Here is a 13188-nt window from a genome sequence, read left to right on the forward strand (position 1 = left end):
AACCCCGCACTGTTCTGCAAAAGACGTGAAGGAGTCCTTTCGAGTATCGTTTCAAAGGAATTTGTGACAAGAATTATTTTCGAAAGTAGAATTTGCTTCCAATTTCGCCACAACAAGTTATTCACGAGCTGCTTCGGACAATGAGGAAGGTAGAAAATTGTTATGTAATCGTCGCACAAATATTTGCCTTCGAGATTTTCGTCGATGATGTCGATCCCGAGATCCTTGAAGAGGTCCTTGTCGTTGCCAGTGAAGCACGGATCAGAATATTTCACGTTTTTGATGTCAAACTCCTTGGCGAGCAAACAACCGAGAGCGAGTTGGTGTCGCGAGATGTACGAAGAAAGTGATCCCAAACCAAAACAAATCAATTGACGAGGAATTTCTGTTTGCTCGAAGAAATCTTTGGCTTTTAAAATTTCCAATAATTTCTGGTACAAATTGCTCTCCTTGATTTCGAGAGTGTTCTCGTCGATCAATTTACGTCGTCTAATTTTATCGTCGAGAGTAGTGTCAGTGCCGAGCTCAGCCGGTTGCAGTTTCTCGGTTAGTTTTGCTGATTTCTTGTGTTCGTATGATTTTCGTGTTTTGTTCCGTTTATTGGTCACTAGAGTGAACGAGTCATCCTTGTTCATTGAAAGTCTCGGGAAATTAAGGGACTTTTCGGGAGATTTGCTCAAATGTTTACATGTGAAGTTTTGTGTATGGTCACCAAGATGTAAACTTTAGTTTTGGTATGCGAAAATAAATAATCGTTTTTAATATTTGTACGTTAAAGTGAACTTTTGAATTTTTATAACAAATTTATCAAAATCTAAAAAAAAATTTGAAAAAATTGATGAAAAACCTTTTTGGAAGCAAAATTAGAGGTAAAAATTAAACTAACTTTAAGACAGGGTAAGTGAATAAAATTTTTTGATTTGATGAAATTGGATATGATAATTTTTTTTTCTTTTTAGCTATCATCTTAAATAAGCTTTTTAGAAGTAAGATAATGGAAATCCAAAACATACGTTTTGCAGAAAAAATATTTGCAAACAGATACATGTCTTGTTATAAGCAACAATTGAATTTCTTGAACATGACAAATATCGAGGATAGTTTTCGAATTTATTGTGCCATTTTCACTTAAACTTGATTTCTAAAGATCATCAAGAGTAAATACGTAAATATAAATTGTCAGCACAACTTGAGGAATCATAGATCGCTCTTCGGGATAACAGCTGGTACTTCGACAACAGATTTATTCTTCGCGGCATCAGACTCTCCTTCAATTACTCATAATTTTTTAGGTTTCAACAGACTTGTTCATGAGAATCAAGATCAAAAAATGAAAATTGTTAAAAATATTAACGATTTTTAGTTTTAACTCACATTTGATTTGCTGCCAAGCAACATAGTAATTTTTGTGTCACTTTTTTATATTTATTTCTTCCTAAACTTTTGGAACGGAAGCATTTCTGAAAAGACACTTCTTGTCTTTAAAAGATAAAAATAAAATAAAATAAAAATAAAATAAATAAAAATCTTTAAAAATAAAAGAATTTCTTAACAAAAATGATTGTTGGACTTTAGTACAAATGAAAAAGGTTAAGGGTTTTTGTACCATAAATAGATGTATTCTTGTCTCCAACAAACTTTGTGTGGACATTGACCAAACCGTTCCCAAGAATACTTTTAATAAACTTGTAGAAAATACGAAGAAGATACGAACTGATTATAAATAGTTTTAATGGTTAGCTTTTAGTTATATTCGCACTTGAAACAATCCACAATTTATTCAATCCAAATATGTTGAATTTACACAATTTGATATAAAGAATCAATAAAAATTTCGTGGCATGATAATTTAATATTCGAATCATGAGAAAGACTTAAAAAATGGGTTTCTACTAATTCAAAACATGGGTCTTTATCGAGCTTTTACTACTCGCCGTACCATATTTCATGGCGCTGTCTGTACAAAAAATTCAAATATTTGAATTTTCTCTACTTCCAAACATTGCCACGAATTATTAAAGCGGAAAATCTATAATGAAAATGCATAAAAAAAATATTTCTAATGACAACAATAAACGTGTGTCTTATAAATTGATGGTGTCAGGACATAAGCTCAATGGCTCGTAATTAATACCGGACTAAAACTTTATTAAAACTAAAGTTATTCTTTCTATTGTTTCTTTAAAAAAAATTACATAAAGGAATAGAAGTCATTTTTCAAAAAATTCTTGACAAAAAATATTCCGTTCTAATAAATCCACCTTTCAACCCGCATCACATGATCGACTAAAAAATTTTAATTGACTAAAAGATCCAACACTTTTTACACTCTTTCCATTATTTTTTATCGTCCTACCATTAATTCACAAAAAAAACGTAGGTACCTATTAATGGACAAAAACTAATATTAAATCCATTCATCTTCTCATTTTATAGGTCTCTCTTTCCTTTTTTTCCCCATTTAAATTACGCTGATAACGCAATGATCCCATTGTGCCACTGTGCATTCGTACGAAATGCAAAGTAAAACTCTTTAAAAAACCCACAAAATTTCCATTAACAAAAGCTCCTGCTTTGCTGCTGCGTGCATTTTATTGCGAATGCACACAAAATTAAAATATAGGAATTTATATAGAGACGAGATTTACGAGTGAAACTGATTCTGTGTGCGTCGTCCGTGTGAAAATATCTGGGTTATGAGGGAATCAGTACATTTTTTCCTTCGCTCGCTCCAATTGTAACAATAAAAATAATAATAATGATGCAACAAATATCCTGTACACACGCGCCGCGTCAGTAAGTCACACACACGAACCGTACAAATGGGGAAAAAGTGATATCATGTCTTTTTCTGGTTGGCATTCTGCGTGCATGGAACTGCATTTTTGTCACGCTGCTTTTATTTTTATTGGAAGTTTGTACGACCGACATACTTTGTCCACTTTTTTTCGTTAGTTAGAAATACAGGACGTCATCCATGCTCATTCACATGAAGCCATGGAGAGAGAGAGACTCCACTTATTATTATTACCTTTTATCCTGTTATTTTTTTTTGTCGTCGTGTGATATTATTGCTTCAGCCACTGCATTAAACCGTGCAGAGGTGCCGTACATGCGCTCTAGCAGTTACTTTAACTTTTATTTATTTTCATCGCTACACCAGGTGACTGTTTCACTCCATCGGACCGGAGAACACCGAATGTGCGGTAAAGGTCTTTTTTTTTTTTGGGAAAGGACAGCAGATGATGTGTGAAAAAAATTAAAGGTCTCGAGACATGACCGACAAAAAATGCCAGAAACAATTTTTCATTCAGGAGGGTTTTTTGTGTTCGGTCGTTCGTTCGTGTCTCTCTCATCTGGTTAAATGGGGAGGTAATGCAGACAAAAATGTAATGTGTGTTAAAAAAGCCGCAGGTACACGTCATTGAATCGAACATAATAACATAATAATAAAATAAAAAGGTAACCAACACTCATGTGAATAATACGTGATGGTGAAGCAACAATGTGGAGCTATGTATGTGTGACCCGTATATAGCTGAGTCTGCATGAGCTTTGTTAAAATTTGTGGGAATTCTTGGTTCTTTTGAACATTTAATTGAAAATATTTTTTAGAGGAATTACCGATTTTTAATGGTAATGAGGTGCTTGACTGCACTTTATGGATTCTATTGTGTGAAAAGAAAATTAAGAGAATTTTTTAATTTTTAATACAATTGTACAAAAAATGGGAAAATAATGATTTAGAATAATTAAAATTTTAGGTTCTCCTAAGATAAAGTTAAATATATTAAACTATGCGCAACTGTATCTACCTTATTATTTAAATTCGGAAATATTAGTTAAGTAAAAAAAAAAATAGAAAAAAAAATAAAAACTTTTTTTAAATTAATTTTGTTTTTCAAATTTATTATTATTTTTTTTTATTTAAATTTTAGAAGGTCTTTTAAAAAAATATGAATGTTCGAAGATTTCTCAAAAATCATAGAAAAAAGTTAAATAAAATTTTTATTCTTGGGTTATTATTTTACTGTAAATTTTGATAAAAATCGAATAAAATCTTATAAATTAAAGATTTGACTTAATTTTATTTTTTTAGTAAAATTTTTAATAAATTATTTTTTTAAAAGACAAGAAAGAGAGGTCTAAAATTTTTTTCCAGTTAAAAAAATTCATGAAAAATGCTTTGTCGAGAGTATTTGGTTCTGGATTTGGTGTCTAGATCTTTGTTTTGTTTTTATAATTGTGTTTATCAGTCAGATTGATTTTTATAAATAAATAAATCTCTTAGAAATAAATAAAAATTTTAGACTAAACCAAGGAAAAGTTCCAAAAAATTAAACCTTTTGAAAAATTAAATCAAATACTTTCAGTTACCGTCGAAAAAAAATTATTAACATTTTTTGACCTACTGAGTCACATTTTATTTGTGAATGAGTTATTCGTTCGTTAATTGTTGAACATAAATCCAATTTCCAAGATAAAATCATACAAAAAATATAAATTACATTTTTTTTTGCAAAAGTCCAAAAGAAGGAAAATATTTTTGTCCATTCATTGTTACTGTGCTCCCATTTTATCCAGTTTTTAGTAAAAATAAATATCAATTTTTAAATAAATGATGAAGAGACCATTGAACAAAGGTACATAAATAGAAGACCCACTAAATCTGCGTTTATTTGGCAAGTTGAAAAGCGGAAGTTCAATTGTTTGAAAAACCAGCAAAAAAAAAGTAACAATAACGCTTCATAAATCCTTACCTTCGTTTCAGTTTCATATGTAGGTATCAAAAATATATTATTCACCTGTTATTTTTTCGTCGTTCGTGCATGATTTTCCTGCTCTTTTTTTTCGTGGGTTCATACCTTCAATACGAAAACGTGTCCTGCGATGCGGTCGGTAGAGTTTCATTACTTTTCCTACAAAAACATACATTCAGTGTGGTGATTGCCTTTTAACCTTGACAACTATTACATTGCCTCAAGCCTTTCCTGGCTTTTGCATGTTTTTACTTGCCTCTATATTGATTTTCATCGTTCATTCAACGAACTTTTTTTTTGTTGTTTGACAAACGAAATTCGATGTCCGAGAATCTCAATCAAAAAATGTTTCCAATTATTTACAAGTGTCACGTATATTTGTGGTTTGTGCCACCAATAATTGAGTAAAAATGTTGTGATATTCAATTTTTTGATTGTGACGAGTATTTTTTGTTGGCTTAATTCTCTTTTTTTTTGCGCGTCAAAATTAAACAAAAATAACATTTTGTAAATTGTTAAAATAAATACGAAAGTGGGAATTGTCAATTTGAATAAAATTTGAAGAGGAAGCACGGCAAAAATTTATTGTTTGTCGAGGAGATTAAATTGAACAGTCCACGAAGGACAATTAATTAATGAATTGTCTCAAGGGAGCGATTGAAAAGTGAAAAGCGGTAAATGAATGATCAACAAAAGTTTGTGGGAAATTGAATGATGGAAGGGATGAGGAGACAAAAGTGATTGATTTGTTTGTAAGTTAATATTTTAAATACAAAAGGCGTCGTCTATTTACTGCGTCAGATAAAACGATAAAATTTTACGCTCTCTTGTAAGCCTGATTTGTCTTTCACGGCAACCCACCAACTGGCATGAAGTAAAAAGATGTTGCAGAGGGCATAGTAGTAATAAAGATAGGACAGTGATAGAGTTAAAGAGAAAGATAGTGTTGAAGGTCGAATTAAGGCACATTCATTCATCAGAGTTCATTCGTTCAGGAGTATTCTTTTTAACTGTTGTGGCGTATTAAGGTAGTTTTTCACTGCCCAAACAAAGTGTCGCGTGTGATCTATCTTCCTGATATCTACGGGCAGTTCATTAAACAATCGTGGGCCAAGTGAAGACATTTGTCGCGCTCCTAGAGAAGTTCTGACTTGCGGTGCACCTATACGCAGTATGTCTCTGAGGTTCTGGATTCCAGCACGAACAGAAAATGTCGTGTTATGGTGTATTTCTTCATTCAGTATTTGGCATTTGCATAGGATACGTTCTGCTGTTTCTTCTGCTTCTATGTAAATACTGCATAAAGCTGATCCTCTGAGTCATTTGAATCAAGTTCAATAGCCTACCTGAAATCGATCAAGAATTTCAACTAATTGCAATTTTTCAAAAGAAATCACTTTCTCTACTTATCTTCTATTAATTTTCAATAATCGCACAACAAAAATCTCCAGACGTCCTACTTGCCTATCATCGCATCGCCCACAAACACATTTAGATCACATGCAATTTGTTGATACCGCATCCTCTTTATCGTTTTTCAATTTGCCTTTTACCAGAAATTCTTTTTCCTCTGTGTCTATCTCCATCTCCAAAGAACAGTCAAACGCAAAAAAAACCTACAAAACACACACGAAACCACAAAAAAGAATTCCTATAATTGAATTAGACTTTATCCAAATTATTTTTAGTAAAACTTTTTATGTGTTTGTCTGATTTTCTGTTTGAGTTTCTCTGATTATAATAAATAGGTTCGTTGAATAGCAAACAGCAGCAGCAGCAGTGGCAAGGCAGCAGAAAAAAAAAGTGCAAAAATCTATTGGAATGGAACACATTTTAGTTTTGCATAAAACAAGCAAAGCACAAAAACAGTATCACTTACCAAATTGTTGCACATGGCGGCTGCACAAAAATTCCTTTTTTTCGTATTATTTTAAAACATCAACAATTTTCATAATAAACCAAGCCAACAAGTTTTTTTTTATTGTTCCTCATCATTATTTTTAAATTTATTATTGTTGTTTAAAATGCAGCAGCAGCTCGTGCAGGTGTGTGGCGGTGAGAGAGCCTCAATCAACTCTGTATCCGCACAATAAATGGACTTAACGCAAATTTTCGACATCATCAAAATGTGTGATAACAACAACAGGTAAGCCCTTGTTGTTTCTTCCTCATTTTATTGTTTTGCATGAAAAAAAGGGTTTAATAAGAAGGATCATTTTCTCATCGCTTCATGGCAGTTAGGGAAGGTTTTCAGTAGAAAATTGAACCCACTCTATCGCTCGACTGGGTTTTAAATAACAAGCGTACTTGCATGTTGTGATACTTTATTGCACATATTTGCATTATGTTAATAATAAAATAAAAAGCAGGTAAATTGTTGTTTGGTGAAATGCCAAATATAATATAAATCTTGCGAATATATGGGCTACACGGTAGGCGGCATGGCGCGGCATGTACGCTTAAGAGGGCGCACAATGTGATCATAAACTTTATATTATTATTATTTTGTTTGGAATGTTGGTAAAATGATATGAGCTATTTAATGTGCTAGCTAGAATACTTTTCTCGCTCCAAGTGGTTGTTGTTGTTGTTGCAAATGTATTGTATTCAGGTGTTGTATGCACTTAAATAATGTTTGCGGATCATAAAATGGAATTAATAATATTGTTTTATAACTTTATGACTTCATTTGACTTGTTGTGTTTCCTATCAACAACTTTTCCCGAACAATGGGCATGTACTTTACTTTTCTAACTTGATGTGATGCAATACTCAGGTACCTAACGAGGTAATCAAAAGTTGGATGGAAGCCATGCGTGTAATAAAAGACGGATGGCAATGACATATGACTTTGATGAAAAGTTCATATGTGATAAAAAATGGTTGAGGTAAGATTTGATTTTGAAAATATTTTTATTTTTAGTTTTATATATTCTAGCTTTGACGATTTAAATTGATGGCGAAGTCAGAAATGACGTGAATCAATCCATAAAAAAGGCATAAGGAGCTTTCGCACAGTTAAGATTTCTATGGCGCTATATCCAACTTAGCCTAAGACAAAGCTTTGCATCTTCAACTCAAATGTCGAGTCAGTCCTTTTATATGACTGTGAGATATGGTTACTCGTGCATGATATTAAGCAGAAACTTCAGGTATTTGTCAATAGAAAACATTCTGGCTCAAAAGGAGATCTAACCATGAGTTGCACGAAAAATGCGAAAAAGAATTTGTTGAAATCGAAGTTAAGGGAAGATAATGGGGCTGTACAATTCATCGCGAAGCCGATCAAATCAACAGAAAAGGTCATTTTTGGAATTCTCTGGAACTTGGAGACTTCTGATTCACGATCATAATTTGCTGAAATATTTGGTTTTTTGGATAGTGAAACAGAGGGTCTATTTTAACGCACTAACACTGATCGACAAAGTCAAAAACGGTCTACTTCCTGACTACTTGACTGAAAGATTGACAACGGTGGGAAAAGCACAATCTTACGAGCTACGAAGATGAAGTGATTTTAGATTGCCAAACTACTTGACAACCGGTGCGCAGAACTTCTTTTTTTACAAGGGCCTGAAAAAAGTACAACAAAATGAAGCGAGAAGTAACACCTACGACGAGCGCGAAAGAATTTTTAGCTAACTTGAAAACGTATGTGAAATGCAACTTTTCATCGCACTGAGTGACAAAAAAGAAAAATATTCAAAGAAAATGCAACTGAACGAAGTAAACTGATTGGTCGACATCATCTGTAAAAGATGGACCCATCGAAAAAGTAAAAAAAAGTAAGTAAGTAATAAGATTTACATGAACTGAACGTAAAAAATTGCATCAAATTTTAAACTTCTTGGGATTCCGATTCTTTATTTAGTTACTAAAAGTGAATCCTCAAGTGATGCATAAAGTCCCTTGCCTAAGGTATCTGAAAACATCACGTGTACAATCTTCTACAAGCATTCTAAATGAACTGGTATCATGAAACTTTTTGATGAATCGAGGTTTTTCAAATTAAATAACTTTAGATTTTGGGATGCACCTACTTTTGAATATTGGAAAGTCTTATCATCTCTATTAATTTTAGTTTAAATTTATTAAGTGCTTTTTTATTTTCGATTCCTTCAGACTATATGTCACTGGAATGGCAACGAGAATTGCTAAAACGAAATTTGATTAAGAAATACAAACTTTGAAAAGTCATTTTTAATAATTTTGGAGGCATGTGTAGCAATTTTTTTTATATATCGCTCGTTGTTACTTGAAAAATTAATAGAAATTACTACCAGGCGTCTGTTTGAGTCTCGTAATCAAAATACAAAAGCTTCACGTCCAAATTACGATCCATCAATTTTTAAAACTTCACAAGAAAACAACTCAATTTAAAAATCAACTAAAACTTGATATTTTTCATCCATCGGTCATTTTTCCTTTGTTTTCGAACATGGTCACGTCTTCAAACCATCACTAAAATGTCCAAACTTTGTCCACATGAAAAACAACCTTAAACAAGAACAAAATATAATCCAAACAACTTTATGAAACAAAGAGAAAATTTTCTTTAAAAATCGAGAAGAAAAACTTGTTAAAAGTTACCTAAGACTTCACAGAGACAAGTTTCTCTCTCTCTATTTTTCACGAAAAGTGCTTCATATGTGTCAATTCCACGTCAAAATTCCATTCACTTATTTATCGATCGATGGATCAAGCATTTGACTGGAATTGAGTACCACTCCCTACCATACCCTTCACCAAGCACTTTAAACATGTTACACCGAGAATAAAAGAAAACATTTGTCAAAATCTTGTTGCAGAAATATCTTCCCTTCTCAATTCAATTCGAGTCGTAGCGAACATAGTGTTAAAAATAACAAATATTGTTACTAAAATATTGATGCAACAAATGCAAGCTCATGTCGAACAAGAGAAAAATATTGATGTTTATCGCTTCGAGTGCACTTGTACGACGCCATATCGCATCTTGTGGCTTGCGGTTTTTTCATTCGGTGTGCGATGATGATGAGGATGATGAGAGACAGAAGAAGAAAAATTGATGACCTGGTTTTATTTACGTTCAATTCAACGTTCGTCGACTCACTTAAAAAAGTGAAGATAATTTTTTTTATGTATGAAATATTACACACGTAAGCGTCAAATAATGATAATGACTTTGACGAGAAGTAAGAGTTTTTCGGGATAAAAAAAAAGTAGATTGATACTGCATGATGGAAGATGGAACCAAGAACCGAACTAGTGGGGCTCAAATTCCCGAAAAATTATCACAAATTTCAGAAAATCATAAGAAAATTATGAATTTAAGGTGAAAACAATTTGTGAAATTCTTAAAATTTAACAATTTTTTTCCAAAACTTTAAAAAAAAAATCATCAAAAATTAATTTTTTTAAAAAACTTTTGAACTTTACTTTTTTTTAAATAAAATTTTTCCCGGAAAAAACGAAAAATTTTTCAGACTTGGACAAAGGGATTCCTTTTGAAGCTCTAAAAACACTAAAAATTACAAAAATGACACAAAATTTTACAAAAAGGTAATTTCTTAGATATTTGCATCCCCTTTCTGGAAGCCAAATGGATCCAATCCTGGACGATGTCAGTTGTTGCGTTGTAACGAAATATATTTTGTTGGCTCGATGCTACGTGAAACTGCAGCAAGGAAACAAATTGTTTGTCATTTATTTTGTCATCATTGTCGTTGCTGCTGCCGCTGTTGTTGTCGTCAGCGCAAATGCCAGTTTGATTAGTGCACAGCTGCTGTTTTTTTTTGTCCGTATCAATCAATTTTCATTATTATTTATGTTGATTTTTATTTGAAAAAGCGTCCGTCGTGCATCAGAAAAACGTCTATTCACCTTAAAAATGCAATTAATCAATTTTTATCCCCGTTATTTTCTTTGATGCAAAATGAGAAAAAGGGAGAATGTCGGATTAAACGTAGACAAGCTTGATTATTTTATTAAAGGAAAGTGGTTGCATTTGTTTCAATTTGCATCTCATTTTGAACATCTCAAGATTTTTTTTTCTTTTGCAAGAAAGCAACTTACACACGTCTTAAAGGAGCATGTGTCACCCGTTTATGCAAGTACGTGCGTTGCGTAGGTAATTTTCGTAGTTACAACAACCAGAAGCGACTCGAGTAGTTGTTGTTGTTGCAACATTCTGCAAATGTGTAATTTTAGCGTAATTGTTGTTGGTTTTTGGTTTGTTACATTCGTTCTATTGTCACTGGCACCTATTTTTGGAGAAAAAACAATGTTGGAGCGCATTTTAGTAATATTTGGGCTGAAAGTGGAGACGACAGGTTTTTTACAAAAAAAAAAAAAAAAAATAAATACCTAGAAGATATTTTTGATTGAACAAATAATTGATTAATAAGATTAAAACCTTAAAAAAATTTTTCAAAGTTGGGTTAAGTTTTTTGATACCTAATAATCCAGTTTTTAAAGAAAATTAAGATTTTTAAACTTTAACATAAAAATGTTTGTTTTTTTTGCATGTACTGTGATTTTTAACAAAAAGATCTTTTTGGGTTTTATAAATTTTTTAAAAAAAAATAATAAAATTTTTTTTTACTTTTTTTAATTTTAAAATGTAAAAATTTTAATTTTTTTTCTTGTTTTTAAGAATTTCATCAAAAATTCATTTAAAAAACTAAAATTTCTAAAATTTTTTCTACAAAAAAAAAAAAAAAATAATAATTTTTTTAAGATTTGAAGAAATAAAAAAAAATATTTTCCCCGATTTTTCAGATTTTTAAGGAAATATTTACAAAAATTTAACTTTAATGATTTTTTTTTAAATTATAAATTCAAAGTTTTTAAAAAAAAATCATTTAAAACAAAATAATTTTTTAAATAAAATTTTCTAATTAATTTAATTACATCAAAAATTTAAAACAAGAAAATCCTTTTTTTTGTCAATTCTGTCAAAAAGTAACAGACAGACTCCCGTAAGGCAAACTCTCTATACACCTTATGCTAAAAACAAAACTCGAATCACATAACAAGACAATTCAATTTACATCTTCTATTACTTTGTCGTTGTGTCGTGTCGCCGACATGCATTCCAAGTAACTTGCACACACATCCGAGCTTTTGTCTCTCTCTCTTTCACCTCCGATGACAAAACTTACAGAAAACACATTTGTATTGAAATGAATGGAAATGCAATGTAAAAGTTCCCCTTAATCGCATTACAAGACACAAATTTCTATCAGGCTTTAATGACATCTTTTACCAATCTCTGCACTCTGCAGATGAACTTTCCCACTTTTTTTTTTGCTCTTTTGCGAGCCAAAGACGTGAATGCAAACAAAATTCTGCCTTCTTGTGATGACAAGACAAGGACAAGGCCAAGTTTCTACGTACACACGAAATAATATGCGAAAATTTTTATTTTTGGCAACGGAACAACACTCTAGTTGATGATAACAATAAAATGTTATAAAATGAAGAGAAAAAAAGAGAACATGCAGTTTCCGTTGATTAAGACGACGCACGGTGGCAGCATATGCATGCACGTGTTGAAAAGGGAGGAAAAATGAAAGAGAAACAAATATTTGTATTGTGTTGAAAAAACATAATGAAAATTCAATTTTTTCTCTCGGTATCTCGGTCTCTGTAACGACACATGGTTTCGATTTTTTATGTAGATTTGTCGTCAGTTGGTCGGATAAATGGTTCAGTCTCGATAGCGACAATCGACGAATGTGCCGGTGTGACTGACAACAGGTATCAATTGGAAATGATTGTCTTTATTCAAGTCGATGATGAAGAGAAATTAAATTTAATGTTTGTCGGTTTGGAAGTAGTTAAAAGTTGGATAGATTATTAAAATTTATTATTTTAGTTCATTAAACTTTTTTTTAAAGAACTTTAAATTGCTTCACAAGAGGAACAGAAAAGTGGAGTAGGTATGAATTGACTTTAAAAAATGTCTCAAAACTGTTTATTTAAAAAAGGTTTAAAGAAATTTTTTTCGAATTATGATCAAAATCATGGAGTTTTCGAGCACTTTTTATTAAATTTTCCAAAGAAACCCCTTAAAATCTTATTTTTTGAATAAAAATAATTTTTTGTTTCTTCACTTCTTCGGCTCTTCACAAAATTTTATTTTTAAACAAAATCGAAAATTTTTAATTTCTCTGGATTATTTAAAAAAATGTAAATTAAAAAGAATATTTTTTTTAAATAAATAAGTTTTTTTTAAGTCCAGGGCTTGTAATTTAACTTTGTAATTTTTATTTTTTAAAAATATTCCATAAAATAATTTTAAATTTTTTTTCTCAGAAGATTTTCAAAAAAAATTTTTTTGAATAAAAGTGTTTTTCAAATTTTTATTTTGTTAATTAAAAAAAATAATTTAAAAATTTTAATAACGGCCGCTCCAAATTTTTTTTTTAACTTTTTGTCCCATGCC

The sequence above is a fragment of the Culicoides brevitarsis genome, chromosome 2 (assembly GCF_036172545.1).
Source record: "Culicoides brevitarsis isolate CSIRO-B50_1 chromosome 2, AGI_CSIRO_Cbre_v1, whole genome shotgun sequence".
Classification (NCBI taxonomy): domain Eukaryota; kingdom Metazoa; phylum Arthropoda; class Insecta; order Diptera; family Ceratopogonidae; genus Culicoides; species Culicoides brevitarsis.